A 22,169-nucleotide genomic window follows, 5' to 3' on the forward strand; every position below is an offset into this window, starting at 1 on the left:
AGAAGCGACACAGTGGACCTGATTTAAGGACCTTTCCTTGATCGACAGCCTTAGGATAGGATCTGTGTTTTAGGATCCCAGAGATCTATGTGAGTAATAAGCAAATTCTTTCCTTGGTTTGGATGTTTTGTTAAGGGTCTTCATTGTATTAACCAAAAGAATTAAAAATATTCCAGAAAGTCCAATGTGTCCTTGTAACAAATATGTGATTAATAGAATCACAATGATTAAAGCATTTATGAAAAGTTGTATAATTAATAACAAAGATACATTGATTTGAGAATGACTCAAGATACATATCAGGAATAACAAGGACTTCGTGGTGTTTCGTGAATCATATTGTTTTAAAGTTGTAATTAGTGAATTAATGAATTAACCAATAAATGATATAGAATGAATGAAGAGGAAGTCATCTTTTCTGGATAGATGATGATAAATGCCAGCGTATGAGTCATCGATGACGAATAATATGTGTCTGGAACGCTGAGGTCCAATACAAAAGAAATGTGGTCTTTCTCTTCATGCGTTTTCATTGGTTATGCTAATTGAGCCAATGAAAGCATCAGTCAACAAATCCGCCGATCCATGGTGTGAAAGTCTCAATCTCGGTCATCACCTTCTCTGTTTGGTACTTTTCAGAATAGAAGCTCAAGGTGAGTTCAGCCTCCATTTTGATCAAGGTTCTCCTTTTCAGGTTGCTATGGGACAGAGACCCAGGTGAGCTATAGCCAGGGTTCCTGTCTTGGTTTGGGGAGTTGGTTTAAGTGTTTTCATTGTATTCTTTGAAAGTAGTAAATATAATCAAAAAGTTAACTATGGCCCAATGATAAATATCATATGAGACCTTATGTTGATTAATTGATAATATATAACATTCATATTTATTAATGAATGGTATAATCTATGTTGGTATTAGAGACAAGTCAGGGATATCCAATGGCTAGTTCTTTGGTTTTTGTTACTCAAGTATTTATTTTATTATTATAAGTGAAGTGATGATTTAATTGATACAATTATATAAATAAATGAACTAAACCTGGGCCCAAATGAATCAATGATGATTAACACATGACCATGGATGATGAAAAATAAGGGTCTGGAACGCTGAGGCCCAACACAATCCATACTCTTTTTCTTTGTTTATTTCATCCTATGCACAGATGTTAAGAAGTTCAAGTGCTTAGACCGAGTTTAAAAATTAGTAATACAGCAATGAGAGCACCATTAAAGATATGTAGATAATAGATGAAGAAGAACAGTAAATTATTGTCTAATTAGGAACATATATAATGAGGCAAGAAATATTAATAAAAATTGCCAACATTGATGTCCATTATGAAATGGATGGCTCAAGGGTATCACCTCTCTGGCCAAGTATCAGATAGACTTGAACTATTCAGAGCTGATTTTATTGTTCTGAGTCAATCTCAAGTCTGAAATTGTTCTTCCTGTTAAGAGAAAACAATGTCTGCATTATAAAAAAGTTATAAATTCCTAAATGACTGGGAAAATGAAATGTAGAATGCAAGAGTCAATAGCAATTAATTTTTTTTTTCTCATTGACTGTACTTTGTATTGTTCAAAATGGACACATTCGCGCTGATGAAGCGTTATTCCATGGTGATGCACCTTAATGATTGCATCTCTGTGTTAGAAGCACAGAGACCAATGTGAGTAATAGTCAAATTTCTTGTCTTGGTTTCAGTGATTTTTTTTCCTCTGTGTGTGTATACAGTGTACTATTTGAAAGTTCCATATAGGATAACAGAGGGACAATGCAACTCAGTGATACAGAAGTTTATGAAACATTAATTGATTAATGCATAGATGAGTAACAGCATATAATTTAAAAAGAGGTACATTGCTGTGAGAATAATCTATTTATAGATAGCAATATCATGACTCTTCTTGGGATTTGTGAATAATAGGGTTTTAAAATTATTATGAGTGACTTACTGAATTAGTCAATAAACAAATAGAAATGAACAAAGAAAAGAGTCTCAATCATGGGCCAATGATGATGATCGTGATGGGAAGAGTCCTGAATGATGAAAACATGGCTGAAACTGAGGTCCAACCCAGATCATAAGTAGTCTATTCCCTGTTTGAAATTATTTCTATAGAGAGATGTCAGGAATATAAAGAAATCATATTCTTATATTGATTTCATAGACTTAGATTTGTTGTTATTAATGGATCTGTGATGGAACCATTAAGCAAGTATAAATAAACATATAAGGAAAAGTAGGGTGAAACTGTCCAAATTGGAACTTTGTGACAAAAGTTACTGTTAACAAACATTGAAAACACTGATGCCCATTAAATAAATGGCTGAGGGTCACCTATTTGACCCAATTTGGATAGAAATGCATATGTAAGAGTCAGTTTAATTGTTCTGCCTCAGACTAAAGATTGAGCTTTCTCTTTTAACAAAATAGAAAGTATTGAAAGAAAAAATAATAACTTCCTAAATACTGAGTAAATGAAATTTGGAAAATAAGGATCAATGGCAATTAGGTCTGAATATTTTTATCATCTCCTGTGTTCTGTACTCCTCAGAATGAAGGCAATAGAGATGATTTAGCATCTTTCATGGGCATGAGCTCTGTGCTTGCCTCTGAATAGTAGGAGGATGGAGATTAATGTGAGTAATAGTCGAAGTTCTTTTCCTCAGTTTGTTTTTTTATTAAAGTAATTCAATGTATGATTAAGAAATGTGGACTATAAGTAAAGAAGACAGCTGCATCTCAGTGTTGAGAATTGGTATAAGAATTATATTGATTAATGAATATACGGAAAACTGAGAGTGTTAATGAGAGATGTATTAAAGTAAGAATAATTCTATATACATCAAAGCTCTTCTTGGGCTTCCCTGGTGGCGCAGTGGTTGAGAGTCTGCCTGCCAATGCAGGGGACACGGGTTCGAGCCCTGGTCTGGGAAGATCCCACATGCCGCGGAGCAACTAGGCCCGTGAGCCACAATTACTGAGCCTGCGTGTCTGGAGCTTGTGCTCCGCAACGAGAGGCCGCGATAGTGAGAGGACCGCGCGCCGCGATGAAGAGTGGCCCCCGCTTGCCGCAACTAGAGAAAGCCCTCGCACAGAAACGAAGACCCAACACAGCCATAAATAAATAAATAAATAAATGGATCATCACGTTAAAAAAAAAAAAAAAGCTCTTCTTGTTTTTCTAATGGTACTGATAAAATTATTAGTGAATTTGTGATTTACACAATAAAGAAATAGAAATATATTTAGAAAAAAAGGGACAATATTGGATCGATGATGACTACCGGTGGCGTATGAGTTGTGTACAATGAATACGTGTCTGGAGCTCTGAGGTCCGATGCAAATGGATTCTAGTCCATTTTCCTGTTTGCAGTGACCTTATAGGCAGTGGTTAGGAATACACAAAGTTGTTTGTTTTGGTTATTATGACCAGGCATTTTTTCTATTTTTATAACTGAATCAATGAAATAGTGAATATACAGATGTGTAAAATAAAAAAAAAATGATGAATGTGAAGCCTTTTCCAATTATAAAAATATGTGGTTAAGCAAAAATTACTATCGTATATTAATGCATTAATATTTATTGAGGGACTTCCCTGGCGGTCCAGTGGTTAAGAATTTGTCTTCCAATGCAGTGGGTGCGGTTTCGATCCCTGGTCGGGGAGCTAAGATCCCACATGCCTCGTGGCCAAAAAAACAAAACATAAAACAGAAGCAGTACTGTAACAAATTCAATAAAGACTTTAAAAATGGTCCACATCAAAAAAACCCCATAATTCTTTTTAAAAAAATTTATTGAAAAGACTTGTAACCATTGGGAAAGAAGTGGTATATCACCTCTTTGGCTAGGGGTGATATAGAAAGTGACAGGTATTGGTTACTGACTGAGTCAGTTACAACTTTGACATTTGATTTATTAAGGGAAAAAGAAACAAATATTACCATAATTTAGTCAATGCCTCAATTACTGTGCAAATGAATAGTGTGATATTTGGATCAATGGAGAGCGTATCTCAGTTTTTTTATCACCTTGTCTGCTTCTTATTCTTCAGGATGGATGTTCCTGCTATTTCAGCTTCTGCTGTGCTCACTTGTCACACTGCCCCTGTGTCAGGAAGGAAACTAAGGTGAACAATGGGCAAGGTTGTTGTCTTGGACTGGTGGTGCGTTTGAGGGTACTCATGGTGTTAGTAAAAAGTATTAAGTTAATCAAAAACTTACTCATAGTTCAATGATAAATATAAGAAATATTCTTTTGAATGATTGATAATGGATAGGATTGAGGTTGAAAATTGGAAGAGATGGACCGTTAGTGGGAAATGATTCTGTAAACTGAGGTTAGGGGTATTGAAGAGTCTTATTCTTGGAATATTTAGTGAACCATATATTATTTTTATTATTACCAATTAATTAATGATTTAATCAATACAAATATAGAAATGATGGAAGAAAAGAGACTCAGTGATGGACCAATGATGATGATCGTGACGGGAAGAGTCCTGAACGATGAAAACATGTCTGAAACTCTGAGGTCCAACCCAGATCATAGTAGTCTCTTCCTTCTGGTGAAACTGTTTCTGTAGAGAGATGACAGGAATATAAATAGATCATATCTTTGTATGGATTTCACAGACTTAGATTTGTTATTATTAATGGATCTGTGTTAGAACCTTTAAGCAAATATAAATAAACATAAGGAAAAATAAGGTGAAGCATTGTCCAAATATGAATGTGTTTTGTTTGGCAAAAGATACTGTTAACAAACATTGAAAACACTGCTGCTAAAATAAATAAATGGGTGAAGGTCACCTCTTGGTCCAAAGTTAGATAGAAATGCATCAGTAAAGACAGTTTAATTATTCTGCCTCAGACTAAAGATTGAGTTTTTTTCTTTTAACAAGATAAGAGAGAAAGAAAAACTAATAATACCTAACTACTGAGTAAATGAAATGCAGAAAACAAGGATCAGTGACGATTAGGTCTCAATATTTTTATCATCTCCGTGTTGTCTACTCCTCAGAATGAAGGCAGTAGAGATGATTTAGCATCTTCCAAGGACAGGAGCTCTGGTTGCCTCTGTATAATAGGAGGATGGAGATTAATGTGAGTAACTGTTGAAATTCTCTGTTTTTTTATTAAAGTAATTTACTGTATTATTAAGAAATGTGGAATATAAGTAAAGAAGGCAGCTACATCTCAGTGTTGAGTATTGATATACAAACTATTATATTGATTAATGCACATATGGAAAACAATGTATTAAAGAGAGATATATTTAAGTACAACTTATTCTATATACATCAAGACTTTTCTTGTTTCTTTTTTTTGAGTTGTACTGCTAACATTATTAGTGAATTTTTTATTTAATCAATAAAAAATAGAAATATATGTAAGAAAATAGGAACAATATTGGATCAATGATGATTTCCGGTCATCATTATGAGTGGTATATGGTGACTATACCAATATATTCTGGAACTCTGGAACTCTGAGGAACTCTGAGGTCCAATATTAAATTAATCGAGTCCATTCTCAACTCGAGAAGGCATCCTATAAACAGATGTCAAGAATAAAGGAGGGGCTTATTTGTGGTCTTCGTGTTCATGGATATTCATTCTATTATTGTAATTGGAAAATGTGAGAATCTGTAAATAAATATATAATTAAAAATAAAGATGAATGGAGTAAAACAATTTCCAATTACTGAAATATGTGCTGAGCCAAGAAATACTATTAATGTACCACGGACACCCTGAATTTCAATTAAAAATGAATGGTACCTGACTGTTACCACTTAGGGTAAGGATGAGGGGGCCAAGAGAAGTGATGGACAATCTTCATCGTGTAGCGCAGTGTCAAGATCAAAATGGTTCGTTTTCATAAGATTTCACATATCCGCTACATTAGGGATAGCTTACATAACGATGTGAATGTGGAAGCAGGGATGAGTGGATTGTCTCCACCATTTTTATCTTCTGCTTTGTTTTATACTCCTCAGAGTGGATGCACTGGACCAGAAATGAGGATTCTTCCTTGAGTGCCAGCCTAGGATGACATCTTGGTTGTAAGAGCCAGGACACCCATGTGAGCATCATCTAGTTCCTAGTCTGGGGGTGGGTGGATTCTCTAAAAGTAATGACTGTGCTAACAAAATGGGTGAAAGGAAATTAAAGGAGGGCATCTTTATCCCACTGATAAACAAGGAACTGTTATGAAGCAAAAACCTGATAATAAATATGAGAGAGATATGATGACGTGAGAATGGTTCTAGACACAGGTGAGTGATATCGAGGCCTCGCTGGGTTTTGCAAACCCAAGAGTGTCAAAATTGGCATTAGTGAATTAACGCATGAATCAGTGAACCATATAGAATGAAGAGAAGGTCATCTTTTCTGGATCGATGATGATAAATGCCAGCGTATGGGTCATCGATGACGAATAATACGTGTCTGGAACTCTGAGGTCCAATACAAAAGAAATGTGGTCTTTCTCTTCATGCGTTTTCATTGGTTATGCTAATTGATTCAATGAAAGCATCAATCAACAAATCTGCCGATCCATGGTGTGAAAGTCTCAATCTCGGTCATCACCTTCTCTGGTACTTTTCAGAATAGAAGCTCAAGGTGATTTCAGCCTCCACTGTGATCAAGGTTCTCCTTTTCAGGTTGCTGTGGGACAGAGACCTGGGTGGGGTCCTGTCTTGGTTTAGGGAATTGGTTCAAGTGTTTTCATTGTATTCTCAAATGTAATAGATATCATCAAAAGGTTAACTATGGCCCAATGATAAATATGATATGAAACCTTATGTTGATTTATTGATAATATATAACATTGATATTTATTAATGAAAGGTATAATCTATTTTGGTATTAATTAGAGACAAGTCAGGGGTATTCGAGTGTCTTGTTCTTTGGTTTTTGTTAATCATGTATTTATTTTATTATTATCAATGAATAAGGATTTAATTGATACAAATATATAAATGAATGAACTAAAACTAGGTCTCAAATGAACCAGTGATGATTAGCAGATGAGTCATGGATGACAAATGAAAAAGGTCTGGAACCTTGAGGCCCAAGACATTTCATACTCTATTTCTTTGTTTATTTCATCCTATGGACAGACGTTATGAATGTTTAAAGTTCAAGTTCTAAGACTGAGTTTTAAAATTATTAATACATCAGTGAGAGTACCTTTAAAGATATAGATAATAGATGAAGAAGAACAGATATATTATTGTCTAATCGTGAACATAAATGGTGAGGAAAGAAATAGTAAGAGAAATTCCCAACACTGCTGCCCATCATGAAATCAGTGGATGAAAGATGTTACCTCTGTGGCTAAGATTCAGATAGACTTGAAGTATTGGAAGTCGATTTTGTTTTTCCGAGTCAGTGTCAAGTATGAGGTTTTTCTTTCTTTCAAGAGAAAACAATGTCTACATTAGAAAAAGCTATACATTCCTAAAGGTCTGGGTAAACGAGACATAGAATGCAAGAGTCAATGACGATAAATTTTCTTTCCTTTATTTTTCTCATCTACTGTACTTCATATTGTTCAAAATGGACACATTCGTGCTGATGAAGCATTATTCCGTGGTGATGTACCTTATGATTGCATCTCTGGGTTAGAAGCACAGAGACCAATGTGAGTAATAGTCAAATTTCTTGTCACAGTTTTGTTAATTTCTGTTTGTTTGTTTGTTTTTGTTTGTGTGTGTATTCATTGTATTGTTTGAATGTTCCATATAGAATAACAGAAGGCCAAGTGTAGCTCAGTGATAACTATTGAATTTTATGACACATTAATTGATTACTGCATCAGTGAAAAACAGCATCTAATTTTAAAAAAGAGATACGTTGATATAAGAATGATCTATGTACACAATAGGGATATCATGACTCTTTTAAGGTTTTGTGAATAATAGGGTTTTTTTAGTTATTATGAGTGCATTACTGAATTAGTCAATGAACAGAATTGAACAAAGAAAAGAGACTCAACCATGGACCAATGATGATGATCGTTTCGGGAAGAGTCCTAAACGATGAAAACATGTCTGGAACTCTGAGGTCCAATGCAGACATAAGTAGTATATTTCCTCTGATGAAACTTTTTCTGTTGAGAGGTTTCAGGAATATAAATAGATTATATTCTTGTATTAATGTGTTAAAGTAAGAATAATTCTTTATACATCAAGGCTCTGTTTTTTTTTTAATTGTACTGATTAAAATTATTAGTGAATTTGTGATTTACACAATAAAGAAATAGAAATGTATGTAGAAAAAGATGGACAATATTGGTCAGATGATGACTATCCATGGCATATGGGTTGTGTACGATGAATACGTGTCTGGAGCTCTGAGGTCTGATGCAAATGGAATCTAGTCCATTGTCCTGTTTGAAGTGACCTTATAGGCAATGGTTAGGAATATACAAAGATCTTTGTTTTGGTTATTATTACCATGCATTTTTTCTATTTTTATAATTGAATCAATGAAATAGTCAATATACAAATATGTAAAATAAAAAAATGATGAAAGTGAAGCCTTCTTCAATTATAAAATTATGTGGTTAGGCAAAAGTTACTATCATATAGTAATACATTAATAAATATTGAAAAGACTGATAACCATTGAGAAAGATGTGGTATAAGGGTGTTACCTCTTTGGGTGATATAGAAAGTGACAGGTATTGGTTACTGACTGAGTCAGTTACAACTTTGACATTTGATTTATTAAGGGAAAAAGAAACAAATATTACCATAATTTAGTCAATGCCTCAATTACTGTGCAAATGAATAGTGTGATATTTGGATCAATGGAGAGCGTATCTCAGTATTTTTATCAACTTGTCTGCTTGTTATTCTTCAGGATGGATGTTCCTGCTATTTCAACTTCTGCTGTGCTCACTTGTCACACCGCCCCTGTGTCAGGAAGGAAACTAAGGTGAACAATGGGCAAGGTTGTTGTCTTGGATTAGGTGATGCGTTTGAGGGTATTCACGGTGTTATTAAAAAGTATTAAATTAATCAAAAACTTACTCATAGTTCAATGATAAATAGAAATATTCTTTTGAATGATTGATAATGGATAGGATTGAGGTCGAATATTGGAAGAGATAGACCCTCAATGGGAAATGATTCTGTAAATTGAGGTTAGGGGTATTGACGGGTCTTATTCTTGGGGTTATTACCGATTAATGATTTAATCAATACAAATATAGAAATGATGGAAGAAAAGAGACTCAGTGATGGACCAATAATGATGATCGTGACGGGAAGAGTCCTGAATGATGAAAACATGTCTGAAACTCTGAGGTCCAACCCAGACCATAAGTAGTCTCTTCCTTCTGGTGAAATTGTCTCTATAGAGAGATGACAGGAATATAAATAGATCGTATCTTTGTATGGATTTCACAGACTTAGATTTGTTATTATTAATGGATCTCTGATAGAACCATTAAACAAATATAAATAAACATAAGGAAAAATAGGGTGAAGCACTGTCCAAATATGAATGTATTTGGTTTGGTGAAGCACTGTCCAAATATGAACGTATTTGATTTCACAGACTTAGATTTGTTATTATTAATGGATCTCTGATAGAACCATTAAACAAATATAAATAAACATAAGGAAAAATAGGGTGAAGCACTGTCCAAATATGAACGTATTTGGTTTGGCAAAAGATACTGTTAATAAACACTGAAAACACTGATGCCCGTTAAATAAATGGCTGAAGGTCACCTCTTTGACCAAGCTTAGATAGAAATGCATGAGTAAAGACAGTTTAATTGTTCTGCCTAAGACTAAAGATTGAGCCTTCTCTTTTAACAAGATAAAAAGTATAGAGAGAAAGAAAAAGTAATAAATACCTAAATACTGAGTAAATGAAATGCAGAAAACAAGGATCAGTGGTTATTAGGTCTCAATATTTTTGTCATCTTCTGTGTTGTGTACTCCTCAGAATGAAGGCAGTAGAGATGACTTAGCATCTTCCAAGGACAGGAGCCCTGGTTGCCTCTGTATAATAGGAGGATGGAGATTAATGTGAGTAACAGTTGAAATTCTCTGTTTTTTTATTAAAGTAATTTACTGTATTATTAAGAAATATGGAATATAAGTAAAGAAGGCAGCCACATCTCAGTGCTGAGTATGGATATACGAACCATTATATTGATTAATGTATATATGGAAAACAATGTATTATCGAGGAAGATATGTTACAGTAACAATACTTCTGTGTACACCAAGGCTCTTCTTGTTTTATTTTTTGAATTGTACTGCTGAAATTATTAGTGGATTTTTGATTTAAGCAATAAAGATATAGAAATGTATATAGAAAAATAGGACCAATATTGGATCGATGATGATTTCTGGTCATCATCAATATGAGTCATATACGATGAATACGTGTCTGGAACTCTGAGGTCCAATATTGAATTAAGCTAGTCCATTCTCAACTCGAGAAGGCATCCTATAGACAGATGTCAGGAAGAGCATCTCATTGTATTATCATCTCCTGTGCTTTATATTCCTCAGAACGGATGCACTGGAGCTGATTAAAGCATCTTGCGTGGTCACGAGCTCTCTGGTTTCATCTGTGCTGTAGGAGTATGAAGACCATGTGAGTAATAGTCAATGTTTTAGTTTGAGTGGTTTGTTTAAGGTTATTCACGTATTATTCAAAATATGAAATGTAATCAAAGAAGGAAAAATGCCATGTTAGTATCAGATTGACATGAAATGTTATGTTGATTAATCTATAAATGTATCCTTGAGGTCAGTTTTTGAAACAGAGTTAGTCTCTGGAAAAGATTTTAGAGATAGATATTGACAATATTTTAGTTTATTTTTTATTTATGTGTATTTAGCAATGAATTTATCACTAAACAGATGTTTATGAGAATGAAAACAAAGAGGGCTTTCATGGGCCAGTGATGGTAAATGGTAGCAGATGAGTCTGGATAATGAATAATATATGTCTAGATACTGAGGTCCAACAAAATACCTAGTGTATTTCTTGTATTTCATGTTAAGATATACCCAGTATACGTATTTGATTCATAGATTTAGATTTATTATTATTAATGGATTAACTATAGAACCATTAAATAAATATAAATAACAGGTAAAGAAAAAAGGGTGAACTTTGTCTAACTATAAACATGTGGCGAGACAAGAAATACTATTAATAAAATTGAAAACACTGAAACTCAGTCAGGAATAAATGGATCAAGAGCATCTCTTTGACTAAGGATCATATCAATACAGATAATTAAGAGTCAATTATATTGTTGTGGGTTTGTCTCAAGTTTGCTGTTGTTCATTTTGTTAAGATAAAAATATCTCCACTGTGAATAATTTATAAATACCTAAATGCATGAGTAAATGAAATGTGGATATCAAGAGTCAATGGGGATTATACTTAAACGTTTTTTATCATCGACTGCTTTGTACTTTGCAGAATGGAAACACTTGAGCTGATTTAAGCAGTGTACCGTGATGGTGACCTCTGTGATTGCATCTCTGTGTTAGGAGAACAGACGCCAATGTCAGTAATAGTCAAAGTCTTGTATGGATTTCAGTGATTCCTTTCAGGGTATTTAGTGTATTATTGAAAAGTACCATATATAATAAGAATGGCCAACTGTAGCCCAGTGATAAATACTGAATTAATATGTAACATAAAAACAAAGGATATAAACAAAGAGATATACTGATGTGAAAATAATTCTATTATATATACAGAATAGGGATTTCAGGGCTTTTCTGGCTTTTTGCGAATAATTGGGTTTTAAAATTATTATTAGTGAATTAATGAATTAGTCAATAAACACTGTAGAAATGAATGAAGAAAATAGGTACAACATTGGATCCATGATGACTGTTCGGTGCGTTATGAGTCGTTTACGATGAATACATGTCTGGAACTCTGAGGTCCAATGCAAATGGATTCTGGCCCATTGCCCCTATGTCAGGTGATCCTATAGACACATGTCAGGATTATACAAGAATCTTGTTTTATGTTCATTCATTTTCTTTTTATTTTTATAATTGGATCAATCAAATAATAAATAGATAAATAAAGATGAAGGTGGTGGAACTTTCTCCAATTATAGAAATATGTGGTTAGGCAAGAAATACTATCAACATATATTAAAAACAAATGTATGTTAGGAAACATATGGTACAAGGGGGGTATTCTTTGACTAAGGATGATATAGTTATTGATAAGTCAAATTTTCATGTTCTCTGTCATTGTCAAGATTGATATTGTTCATTTACTTAGGAGAAAATAAAATACAAATTATCCCAATTCACTACCTACCTAAATGACTGACTAAATGAAAGGTGGAATTCAAGGACTAATGAAAATAATATCTTAACCTCTTTTTTTATCTTCTACTTTGTCTTGTACTCCTTAGAATCGTTGCAATGGGCTGACTTAAGTTTTCCACCGATGTCACGAATCCTGTGGTTGCATCTATGTGTTAAGAGCTTGGAGAGCAAAGTGAGTAATAGTCAAAATTATTTTCTTGGTTTTGTGGTTTTGTTTTTTATAAGATTTTCACTGCGTTCTTAAAACCTGTGAGGGACGTCCCTGGTGGTCCAGTGGTTAAGACTTTGCCTTCTGTTGCACAGGGTACGGGTTCGATCCCTGGTCAGGGAGCTGAGATCCCACATGCCGCGGGGCTAAAAAACCAAAACATTAAACAGAAACAATATTGTAACAAATTCAATAAGGACTTTAAAAATGGTCCACATCAAAAAATCTTTAAAAAAAATGTGAAATATAATTGATGATTGTCGACCATGGCTAAACGGTAAAAGTAGGGTTAATATGAAGCATTAATGAATCTATATTGGATTCATATTAATGAATCTATATAGGAAACTTTGAGGTCAATTAATGACAGTTTCTGTGGGAAGTAATTCTGTAGACAAATGAAAGAGCCAAAGACCTTGTTTGTTTTAAATTTTTGTGACCGTGAAGCATTTATTTTATTATTATTAGTGAATTGATGAATTAATCAATAAAAAGTGTTGACGTGAATGAAGGTAATGAGGACCAAATCTGAATAAACAATGATGATTTGTGGTATGAGTCTTTGATGAGGAACACTACGGGTCTGGAGTTCTGAGGCCCAACACAAAAGAAATCTAATATTCTCCCCTCTTTTGAAGTGATTATGTAGGGAAATGCCAGGCATATATGAGGATCATGTTCTTAGTCTTAGTGTACAGAAATACTTAAAAGTATTATTATTAAGAAATCAATGACAGGATAAGTAAATAAATAGGTAAGTAAATAAATATGAAGAGCAGAAACACTGTTCATTGTTAAAAAGTATTATGAAGAAATCTGATGATGTAAATTGGGATGGAAAATAAAATGATCAAGTGTATATGTCTTCGAGTGAGAATAATAGTGATAATTGTCATTTACTGATTCAGTTACAACTTTGACATTTGATTTCTTAAGAGCACAATAATTAAATCTTATAAATTAATAAATGCCTAAATGACTGTGCAGATGAGTTGTTGAAACGTTAAATCAGTGGAGAGAAAGTCTCAACATTTTTATCATCTTGTCTGCTTAGTCCTTTTCAGAACAGATGCTGGAGATGACTTCAGCTCCTGTTGTCATCAAGATTGTCTGCTGCTTCCTTGTGTGGAAAGAGACCAAGGTGAGTAATGGTCCACACTGTTGTCTTGGATTGGGTCATCTGTTTAAGGGTATTTACAGTATTATTAAAAAGTATTAAATTCATTTAAAAATTCCTAATGATAAATAGGATATGAAACATTATGTTGATTAATCAATAATGTGCAGGATTGAGGTCTGTTAATGAAAAAGGTATAGTCTGTGTAGAAAATGATTCTGTAAACCAGTGTTAGGAATCTTGTCTTAGAGTTTTTATGAACCATGTATTATTTTTATTCTTATCAATGAATTCATAATTTAATCAGTACAAGCATACAAATGAAGAGGAACAGACCAAATCATGGACCAGTGATGATGTCTGATGGCACAGGAGTCATGGACGATGAAAAAATTTGTGTCTGAAACTCTGAGGTCCAACACAGAACAAAATTAACCTGTTCCTCTGTTGAAATTGTTTCTATAAAGAGATGTGAGACATATACAAAGATCATATTCTTGTATTCATTTCATAACTTAGATTTGTTACTATTATGGAATTACTATAGAATCGTTAGACAAATATAAATACATACATTAGAAAACAATAGGGTGAAGCATTGTCCAATTATGAATGTATGTTGCATGGCAAAAGATATTATTAATAAAATTGAAAACATTGATACCTATTCAGAAATGGTGATTAAGTCTCATTTTTTTTATTGTCTGCTCCATGTTGCACTTCTCAGTACAGATGCACTTGAGCTGCTTTCAGCGTCTTCCACCCTCATGAGCTCTACGGTTGCCTGTATGTACTAGGAAGACAGAGATTAACGTGAGTAATAGTGAAGTTACTCTCTTGGTTTCAGTGTTTTTTTTTTTTAAAGTTATTCATTTAAAAGTGCAAAATAGATTTAGAGAATGCAACTCTATCTCAGTGATAAATATGGGATAAAGTTATCATATCAATGTATATATGAAAAACTGAGGATAATTAGTGAGAGATATACTGTTGTGAGACTAATTCCATATATAGTTTAGGGACACAAAAAGTATTCTTGAGTTTTTGTGAATCATAACATTTAAAAATGATTATTAATGAGGTAATGATTTAATCAACAAACCTATAGAAATTAATGGAAAAAAGGAGGGGCAACATTGGATCCGTGATGACCACTGATGGCGTATGAGTCATATATGAAGAATGTGTGTCTGGAACGTGGTCCAACCTGAAAAAAATCTAGTTCATTATCTCTGTTTGAATCGACCCTTTAAACTAATGGCAGGAATGTATGAGGAAAAATAATATTATAATTTGGAATGGACAATAAACGTACCATTTATTGTTGTGTATTTTGCCAAGTGTATTTTGTCTTTGACAAAAGGATGATAACAGAACCTTGTAGGTAACAGTCAGTTATTGTTGAGTCAGTTTCCAGTTTGACAATTTGATTTACTAAGAAGAAATATATTAACCTATTTTAATAAATACCTCAACAACTATGTAAATGAATGGTGTAATCTATAGATCAATGGACAGAATGTCTTATTTTTTTTATCATCTGCTCCTCTTTTTGCTCCTCAGAATGGACCCACTCAAGCTTATATAAAGATTCTTCCAAAGTCACAAGCTGTATGGTTGCATCTTTGTATTAGGAGCGTGGAGAGCAGCATAATAGTCAAAGTTCTTGACTTGGTTTGAGTGGTTTTTTTTAAACAACTATTCACTGTATTATTAAAAAGTATTGAATATAATCAAAGAAAGCCAGCCATACTGATGCTTAATATCAGATTAATATGAAACATTACATTGATTAATCCATAAATGGAACATTGAGTTCAGTTAATTGAAAGAGATGATTGAAATGAATGAGTCTATAGGTGGATGTTATGAGATATTCAAGAATCTTATTCTTGTCTTTTTTTTGTGATTTACATGTATTTCCTTATTAGTGAATTAGTAAACAAATATTGGTGACATAAAGAGAAAGTTGGCCAATCATGGTCTAATGATGATGACTAGTGTATGAGTCATGAATTCATGAGATGAATTCTACGTGTCCAGAGGTCTGAGGATCAACACAAAGAGACTCTATCTATTCATCATATTTTAAGTGACTATAGATAGATTTCAGAATTATACAGTGATCTTTTTCTTGGTCTTTGTGCTCATGAATTTTAAAAATATAATTATAAAAGAATCAATGGCAGAATAAATTAACAAACGTATAAATGAATAAAGAAGAGAGGTGAAGCATTGTTAATTAATAAAATATTTAGTCAGCAAAATGAATATTAATATATACTGGAATAGATAATAAAATGAACCAAATATATTATGTCTTGAACTAAATAAGCATGATATTGACAGTGATAAGTAGTAGCCAGTTATTGCCCTGAGTCAGTTGCATGTTTGATATTTATTGTATTGAAAGAAAAATAAAAATTACCGTGAATTAATAAACACTTAAATGACTATGTACATGGAGGATGGAAATTGTGGATAAATAGAGAGAAGAGAATGTCTCAACTTTTTTTTATCATTAGGTCTGCTTGGTACTCTTCAGAACGGATGCACCGAGCTGATCTTAGGTTCTGTTGTGATCAAATTATGTTGCCTCTGTGTCAGGAAAGAGAACAGATGAGTAGTAGTAGTCAGAGATCTTATTTTGGTTTCAGTCATTTGTTTGAGTATTCCTGGCATTATTAAAAAGTACTAAATATAATGAAAAATTATCCATAATAGATAATAAGAGATGTCATAGGAACCATCGTGTTGACTAATCAATGTTGAAGTCACTTAATGAAAAAATATAGTGTATATGGGAAAAGATTCTGTAGACAGACTTCAGGAATATTTAAGGATCTTGTTCGTTTGTTTTCTTAAATAATTTGATTTTTGTTAAAATCCATGAATGAATTATTTAATTGATACCAATGTAAAACAAATGAAGAAAACGAGGGTCTAATGTGGACCATTAATGATGTCTGGGGCATGTGAGTCACGGATGATGAGTAGTATGTGTGTGGAACTCGGGGTCAACCTGAGATCTAGTCTATTCCCTCTGTTTGAGATGATCCTATAGACAGATGTCAGCAATATACAAATATCATGTTCTTATTTAGATTCATAGATTTAGATTTGCTATTACTAATGAATCAATGATAGAACCATTAAACAAATATAAATAAATAGATAAAGAAGAGGAGAGTGAAGCATTTTTCAACATGAACATATGTGGTGAGACAAAAAATATTGCTCATAAAAGTTTTCATGTTAATATTAAAAAGTTGTTCCTTAAGAAATAAATGATTCAAGAATGTTACCTCTTTGGTTTAGGATCATCTGGACACTGTTTTGTAAGAATCAATTTTTTGATCTGGATCAGTTCCAAGTTTAAGGTTAGTCCTTTTTTGTTAAGGAAAAATGTATATTTATGCAAAATTAATAAATACCTCAATGAGTAACTGAAATGCAGAAATCAAGGATCAATGGAGATAAGGTCTGAGTTTTTTTGATTTCTTTGTCCTGCTCTGTACTCTTCAGAATGAATGCACTTGAGCTGATTTAAGCACCTTCCATTGTCAGGAGCTTTCTGGTTACATCTGTGTTAGGAACATGAAGACCATGTGAGTAATAGTCAAAGTTCTTGTCTTGGTTTGGTTGGTTTGTTTAAGAGTATTCAAAATATTATTAAAAAGTGTGAAAAGTAATCAAAGATGGTCAACTCTAGACTAGCAATAAATATGAGATTGAGATGATGCATTGTATTGTTTATTGAATGTTTGTAAAACTGAGGATATAGTAAAAGATATATATTGATGTGAGAATTATTCTGTGTACAGATTATGTGTGTAAAAACTCTTCTTGGGTTTTTGTGAATCATAGTGAGTTAAAATTATTATTAGTGAATTAGTGATTTGATCAATAAACACATAGAAATGAACGAAGAAAAAGAGGGGCAATACTGGATCGATGATGACTACTGGTGGCGTATGAGTCGTGCATGATGAATACGTGTCTGGAACTCTGAGGTCCAACTGGAAAGAATTACCGTAAACTAATAAATATTAAATGACTGAGTCCATGAAAGGTGGAATGCAAACAGTCAATGCATAGAAGGTCTCAAACTTTACTTTTTGTTCTTTTTTGTACTCCTCAGAATGGTCACTCCTGCACTGATTTTAGCATTCTGCTGTGGCCTCAAACTCAGTTGTCTTAGGAACATGGAGACCAGTGTGAGTAATAGTCAAAGTTCTTGTCTTGGTTTGGGTGGTTTATGGTGGTCAATGCATTATTAAGAAATAGGAAATATAATCAAAGAAGGGCAACCATAGTCCAATAATGAACATGGAAACATGTTGAGGCATCCATGTATGAAACACTGAGGTCAATTCAAGAAACAGATCTAGTGTCTAGGAAATGATTTTATAGATCTACATTAGGGATATCAAGGTTCTTATTTTGGGTTTTTTCTGATTCATGTATATTTCTTTATTTGTAAGTCATAACTTAATAAATAAAATCAATAGGCAAAGTATAAATGAAGAAAAAGATTCTGTGCTTGGACCTTTCCTAACGACTGGTGGTGTCTGAGTCAAGGATGTTGAATAATACATGTCAGGACATCTGAGGTCCACCACAAGAAGAAATCTAATCTATGTCTGTATTGGAAATGATCTTATAGACAGTTGTTTCGAATATTCAGTTATCCTGTTTTTGTGCTTTTGTGGGTCAAGGATAATGATTATATTAGTATAAGTGAATTAATGCATGGAAGTTTAACAAATAGGAATAAGTGAATAAAAACATGGCCAGTCCTGGACCAACTATCGCAGACGTGATGAAACAAGTATCAGTACTAATCTATTTTTGAGGAGTTGCGATTCATGTTCCTTATCTCTCAGAATGCAGCACATACAGACAGATGCATGAATTGTCAATGTTCTCATTCTGGGATGTCTTTGGTCTACTGGTTGTTTGTTTTATTACTAATTCGGAAACATGTTTATAAAATTAAATAAAAGATTAAGTGCTGTTTAAATTAAAGAAAGCCAGTGATAAAAGTTTGTTAGGCAGCATGAGCTATTGTGCTCACTGAATTCCATTGCAGAGTTACACAGTCTGTTTTCAGCTTGGTAATGAGCAGCAAACTGTGCATGTATTACTATTATTCATGCTATTGCATTGAGCGTGTGCAATTTTATCATTACAGTGAATAAATGAATAAGTTAATAACAATCACTAGCTCAAAGGGACAAAGTGTGGGCCAGTAATGAGCGTGTCTTGAAATAATTACGATTTAACCAGTTCCATTCAGTTGATGTCCCTCTTAGGGCAGAAATTCTGGCTCTTGCTAGTTTGACTAAGAAGAACATTGATATATACAGTAGCATTTCTGTTCAGGGTTTTGGAGGTTTTAAACGTTGTTCCATTTCTTTAAAAAGAATGAATAGTGTCCGAATTAATTTATGAATAAATAAATAAATAAAGTAGGATTGAGTATTGTTCATTGGTATGAAATTGCCTTGGGACAAGGGCTGAGATGAATCTAATTCTGCACAAGTAAGGCTCAGAGATTCAGGTGGTTGTATGTATGTGTGGAGCATTGAGATGGATGCCTCACAGATGCTCTTGTCCTTGATTCAGGTACTGGATTCAAAGGTATCTCTTTTTTATGTAAACTTTATCATTGAATTAATTAAATTAAAAGAGGGGTTACTTTTTTGCCAATTGTAGCAAGTAACATGGCCCAAAGTTTTAAGGTTAATCTCAACCTGCTCACCCTGCATCCATTAGCATATTAGAGCAAAGTCAAAATCTAGGCTGTTTCATTCTTTTTCACATTTGCTTTCTACTCCCCAGAATGGCTTCTCATGGTTAAACGTCATGGCTGGGGAGTCTCTGGGTAAGAAGACTACAGGCCTGTATACGTGGTACACAAAGTTCTCATCCTTGGATGGGTAGTTTGCTCATGGGTGTTCGCTGTATTACAAACAATGGATAAATGCCTACATATGTACACAAAATTTTAAAAGACCAGAGATGAGAATGAATTACACATCAAGGATTAGGATGTAACCAGTCAGTACAACTGTTGAACTATATATTTTTAAATATCATCCTAGAACACTGAGGTTCATTAATAAACAAACAAATCAGAGGTGTTACCTGTTTGGGATGAAGGTCATTTAGACAGAGAATAGTCAGAGTCAATGTTCTTGGTCTAGATCAGTGGTGAGTTCTAGTTTATTTAATTAAGAGAAACAGAAATAAATAATGAAATGAATTAATACCTAAATAGCAAGTCAATCAAGCGGAAAACATGAATCAGTGGAGAGGATTTTGCATATTTGCCTTTTTGGGGCAAAAGATATTCTGTCATATTTTATTTAACATTTTTAAAGTTATAAAAGAATCCATATTCATTTCCTCCTCCCCCCCCCCTTTTTTGTGCTATTTGCTTTGTGCTTCACAGAATGGGCATGAGCTGATAATCGTTTTGTAATGATCAAGACCTTCATGGTTCAATGTGAGTAATGGTCAAGTTCTTGTCTTTGTTGGGATAACTTATTTAGGATATTCAGTGTATGATTTAAAAGTATGGAATACATTTGATGGCTGTTCCTCTCACTACTTTACATCTTGGGTAGTGGGATTTTAGTTCATCATATAGCAAGCTGATCTGTTTTCACTCAGAGCACCATGCGGATGGATTGTCTGTCCGATAGTGACTCCTGATTTTTGCAGATCGAACAATTGAAAAAAAGAAAGTATGGAATATAATCAAAGAAGGCCACATAAGGACCAATGATAAGACTGTGTCATAAACCAAGGTTCATGAAGAATCTGATTCAGCACAACAGACACCTTTTAAAAAATGAAGTTCTACAAACGTATGGACACCAAGGGGGGTAAGGGGGGGTGTGGGATGAATTGGGAGATTGGGATTGACATATATACACTAATATGTATAAAATAGATAACTCATGAGACCTGCTGTATAGCACAGGGAATTCTACCTCACTTCGCTGTATGGTAGAAACTAACACAACATTGTAAAAGAACTATACCCCAATTAAAAAAAAAAAAAATGAAGTTCTGACTTCTTAGCTCTGTGGGTAAGGGATCTAGAGTCTCTTGTCTGCAACACTCATAGTTCTTCTTCTATTGGGTGGTTCATTTACAGGTGCTTATTATGTTATTAAAATGAATAACTGAATACATTAATTAATAAAATGGAGGTCCATTCATGAACCAGAGATAAGAATGTGGCATAAATCATTGTTTACAATTAATTGTTGTCATGGTTACCTCATGTTCACTAAATTAAAACCCAAATCCAGGCCTTTTCATTTGTCAGCATCTTACATTCCACAGGATGGATGGACTATAGCTAATTAAATTATTCTCCAATCATGAAGATCTTTGCCTAATCTCGCCAGGGGAGGAGGATATCATGCCATGTAAGTAATAAAGTTCTTGGTTTGGGTGGTTAGCTCATGGGTTTCCGTTGTATCGTTAAAAAAAAATAAATGTAATTAAAATTAAATGCCATGCATAGACCTACGATGAGAATGTGTTATAAGCCAAAGTTTATGATTAATGCAATTTAGCACAAATGAAGTACAAGAAAAAAAACTTAACTTTTTCCATTCATTTCAAAACTGAAATGTCCCATTTTATGTTTGTCCCACTGATTATTTAAACATCCCTCTCTTGATAAAGCTCTAGGCTGTTACTCATTTAGGAAGTCAGTACTCTAGTTGTTGAGTAGGACAGCAGTTTCATGGTTGTTCATTGTAACATCTAAAGATTGTTCAAATTAAATGCAGAAGGGCCACACCTGGACCGATGATGTGAATGGAATGCATCTGAATAAAAATTATGATCAATCATTTTTTGAACCACTGAGGTCCATGGCAAAAAGAGAACTAGTGTATGTCTTTTTTGGGAATGATCTCAGGAAAGTTTGAGAATCTAGTTCATAGATATTGGTTTTATACTATTAGTGAATAAATGAATGGATCAATAAACAAATACATTCAAAAGAAAAGAAAGAGAGGTCAAAACACGGACCAATTTTTAGGATGTGTTATAAAATAAGGAATATAATTACTTCAGTTCTGAAATATGTTGGCCCAATAAGAAAACATATACATAAAGTTGTTACCACTTTGTGTAGGAAGCAGCTAGAAAGAGGTATTTAATAATCAATGTTCTGCTTTTAGTCTGAAGTGGGTTACTAGATGTTTGATTCATGAAGGAAACAAAATTAGGATTAAACAAATGGTTAACTAAATGAAAGAGTGCAAAATATGAACCAATGATCAGTGTATGTTATTCTTTTTTCCATCCGCTTTGTGCCCCAGAATGGCCACACCTCGGTTGTTTTAGTCATTATTTAATGATGAAGATCTTGACTGTTACCTATGTGGCCAAGGAGAGTATAGATCAGGGTAAGTAAGAGATTAAGTTTTTATTCTTGGTTTGGTTACTTTGTTTATGGATGATG

The 22,169-nt window shown here is 33.5% G+C and overlaps 16 non-coding genes and 4 pseudogenes across 16 annotated transcripts; all 20 read left to right on the forward strand.

The window, feature by feature from the left end:
• Positions 1-419: 419 nt before the first annotated feature.
• On the forward strand, positions 420-494 carry LOC133086005 (small nucleolar RNA SNORD113/SNORD114 family). The gene has a single exon (XR_009699797.1). It is a non-coding gene; the product is annotated as a small nucleolar RNA SNORD113/SNORD114 family (small nucleolar RNA).
• Positions 495-2,007: 1,513 nt separating this feature from the next.
• Positions 2,008-2,077, forward strand: LOC133086049 (small nucleolar RNA SNORD113/SNORD114 family). The gene has a single exon (XR_009699833.1). It is a non-coding gene; the product is annotated as a small nucleolar RNA SNORD113/SNORD114 family (small nucleolar RNA).
• Positions 2,078-3,274: 1,197 nt separating this feature from the next.
• Positions 3,275-3,346, forward strand: LOC133085991 (small nucleolar RNA SNORD113/SNORD114 family). Its single transcript, XR_009699785.1, has one exon. It is a non-coding gene; the product is annotated as a small nucleolar RNA SNORD113/SNORD114 family (small nucleolar RNA).
• Positions 3,347-4,475: 1,129 nt separating this feature from the next.
• LOC133086026 (small nucleolar RNA SNORD113/SNORD114 family) lies at positions 4,476-4,547 on the forward strand. The gene has a single exon (XR_009699813.1). It is a non-coding gene; the product is annotated as a small nucleolar RNA SNORD113/SNORD114 family (small nucleolar RNA).
• Positions 4,548-5,420: 873 nt separating this feature from the next.
• On the forward strand, positions 5,421-5,519 carry LOC133086044 (small nucleolar RNA SNORD113/SNORD114 family; annotated as a pseudogene).
• An 884-nt stretch (positions 5,520-6,403) lies between these two features.
• Positions 6,404-6,478, forward strand: LOC133085994 (small nucleolar RNA SNORD113/SNORD114 family). The gene has a single exon (XR_009699788.1). It is a non-coding gene; the product is annotated as a small nucleolar RNA SNORD113/SNORD114 family (small nucleolar RNA).
• Positions 6,479-8,013: 1,535 nt separating this feature from the next.
• Positions 8,014-8,085, forward strand: LOC133086025 (small nucleolar RNA SNORD113/SNORD114 family). The gene has a single exon (XR_009699812.1). It is a non-coding gene; the product is annotated as a small nucleolar RNA SNORD113/SNORD114 family (small nucleolar RNA).
• A 221-nt stretch (positions 8,086-8,306) lies between these two features.
• LOC133086031 (small nucleolar RNA SNORD113/SNORD114 family) lies at positions 8,307-8,379 on the forward strand. Its single transcript, XR_009699818.1, has one exon. It is a non-coding gene; the product is annotated as a small nucleolar RNA SNORD113/SNORD114 family (small nucleolar RNA).
• Positions 8,380-9,260: 881 nt separating this feature from the next.
• On the forward strand, positions 9,261-9,332 carry LOC133086034 (small nucleolar RNA SNORD113/SNORD114 family). Its single transcript, XR_009699821.1, has one exon. It is a non-coding gene; the product is annotated as a small nucleolar RNA SNORD113/SNORD114 family (small nucleolar RNA).
• A 1,035-nt stretch (positions 9,333-10,367) lies between these two features.
• On the forward strand, positions 10,368-10,444 carry LOC133086006 (small nucleolar RNA SNORD113/SNORD114 family; annotated as a pseudogene).
• Positions 10,445-10,938: 494 nt separating this feature from the next.
• On the forward strand, positions 10,939-11,011 carry LOC133086041 (small nucleolar RNA SNORD113/SNORD114 family). The gene has a single exon (XR_009699826.1). It is a non-coding gene; the product is annotated as a small nucleolar RNA SNORD113/SNORD114 family (small nucleolar RNA).
• Positions 11,012-11,881: 870 nt separating this feature from the next.
• Positions 11,882-11,954, forward strand: LOC133086000 (small nucleolar RNA SNORD113/SNORD114 family). The gene has a single exon (XR_009699792.1). It is a non-coding gene; the product is annotated as a small nucleolar RNA SNORD113/SNORD114 family (small nucleolar RNA).
• A 2,064-nt stretch (positions 11,955-14,018) lies between these two features.
• LOC133085996 (small nucleolar RNA SNORD113/SNORD114 family) lies at positions 14,019-14,094 on the forward strand (annotated as a pseudogene).
• Positions 14,095-14,812: 718 nt separating this feature from the next.
• LOC133086022 (small nucleolar RNA SNORD113/SNORD114 family) lies at positions 14,813-14,881 on the forward strand. Its single transcript, XR_009699809.1, has one exon. It is a non-coding gene; the product is annotated as a small nucleolar RNA SNORD113/SNORD114 family (small nucleolar RNA).
• Positions 14,882-15,655: 774 nt separating this feature from the next.
• LOC133086053 (small nucleolar RNA SNORD113/SNORD114 family) lies at positions 15,656-15,733 on the forward strand (annotated as a pseudogene).
• An 891-nt stretch (positions 15,734-16,624) lies between these two features.
• LOC133086043 (small nucleolar RNA SNORD113/SNORD114 family) lies at positions 16,625-16,697 on the forward strand. Its single transcript, XR_009699828.1, has one exon. It is a non-coding gene; the product is annotated as a small nucleolar RNA SNORD113/SNORD114 family (small nucleolar RNA).
• Positions 16,698-17,622: 925 nt separating this feature from the next.
• LOC133085973 (small nucleolar RNA SNORD113/SNORD114 family) lies at positions 17,623-17,694 on the forward strand. The gene has a single exon (XR_009699768.1). It is a non-coding gene; the product is annotated as a small nucleolar RNA SNORD113/SNORD114 family (small nucleolar RNA).
• A 525-nt stretch (positions 17,695-18,219) lies between these two features.
• LOC133086016 (small nucleolar RNA SNORD113/SNORD114 family) lies at positions 18,220-18,294 on the forward strand. Its single transcript, XR_009699806.1, has one exon. It is a non-coding gene; the product is annotated as a small nucleolar RNA SNORD113/SNORD114 family (small nucleolar RNA).
• A 1,975-nt stretch (positions 18,295-20,269) lies between these two features.
• On the forward strand, positions 20,270-20,415 carry LOC133086077 (small nucleolar RNA SNORA79). Its single transcript, XR_009699858.1, has one exon. It is a non-coding gene; the product is annotated as a small nucleolar RNA SNORA79 (small nucleolar RNA).
• Positions 20,416-21,501: 1,086 nt separating this feature from the next.
• LOC133086051 (small nucleolar RNA SNORD113/SNORD114 family) lies at positions 21,502-21,575 on the forward strand. The gene has a single exon (XR_009699835.1). It is a non-coding gene; the product is annotated as a small nucleolar RNA SNORD113/SNORD114 family (small nucleolar RNA).
• The last annotated feature ends 594 nt before the right edge of the window (positions 21,576-22,169 follow it).

Source organism: Eubalaena glacialis, chromosome 2 (assembly GCF_028564815.1).
Source record: "Eubalaena glacialis isolate mEubGla1 chromosome 2, mEubGla1.1.hap2.+ XY, whole genome shotgun sequence".
Lineage (NCBI taxonomy): Eukaryota > Metazoa > Chordata > Mammalia > Artiodactyla > Balaenidae > Eubalaena > Eubalaena glacialis.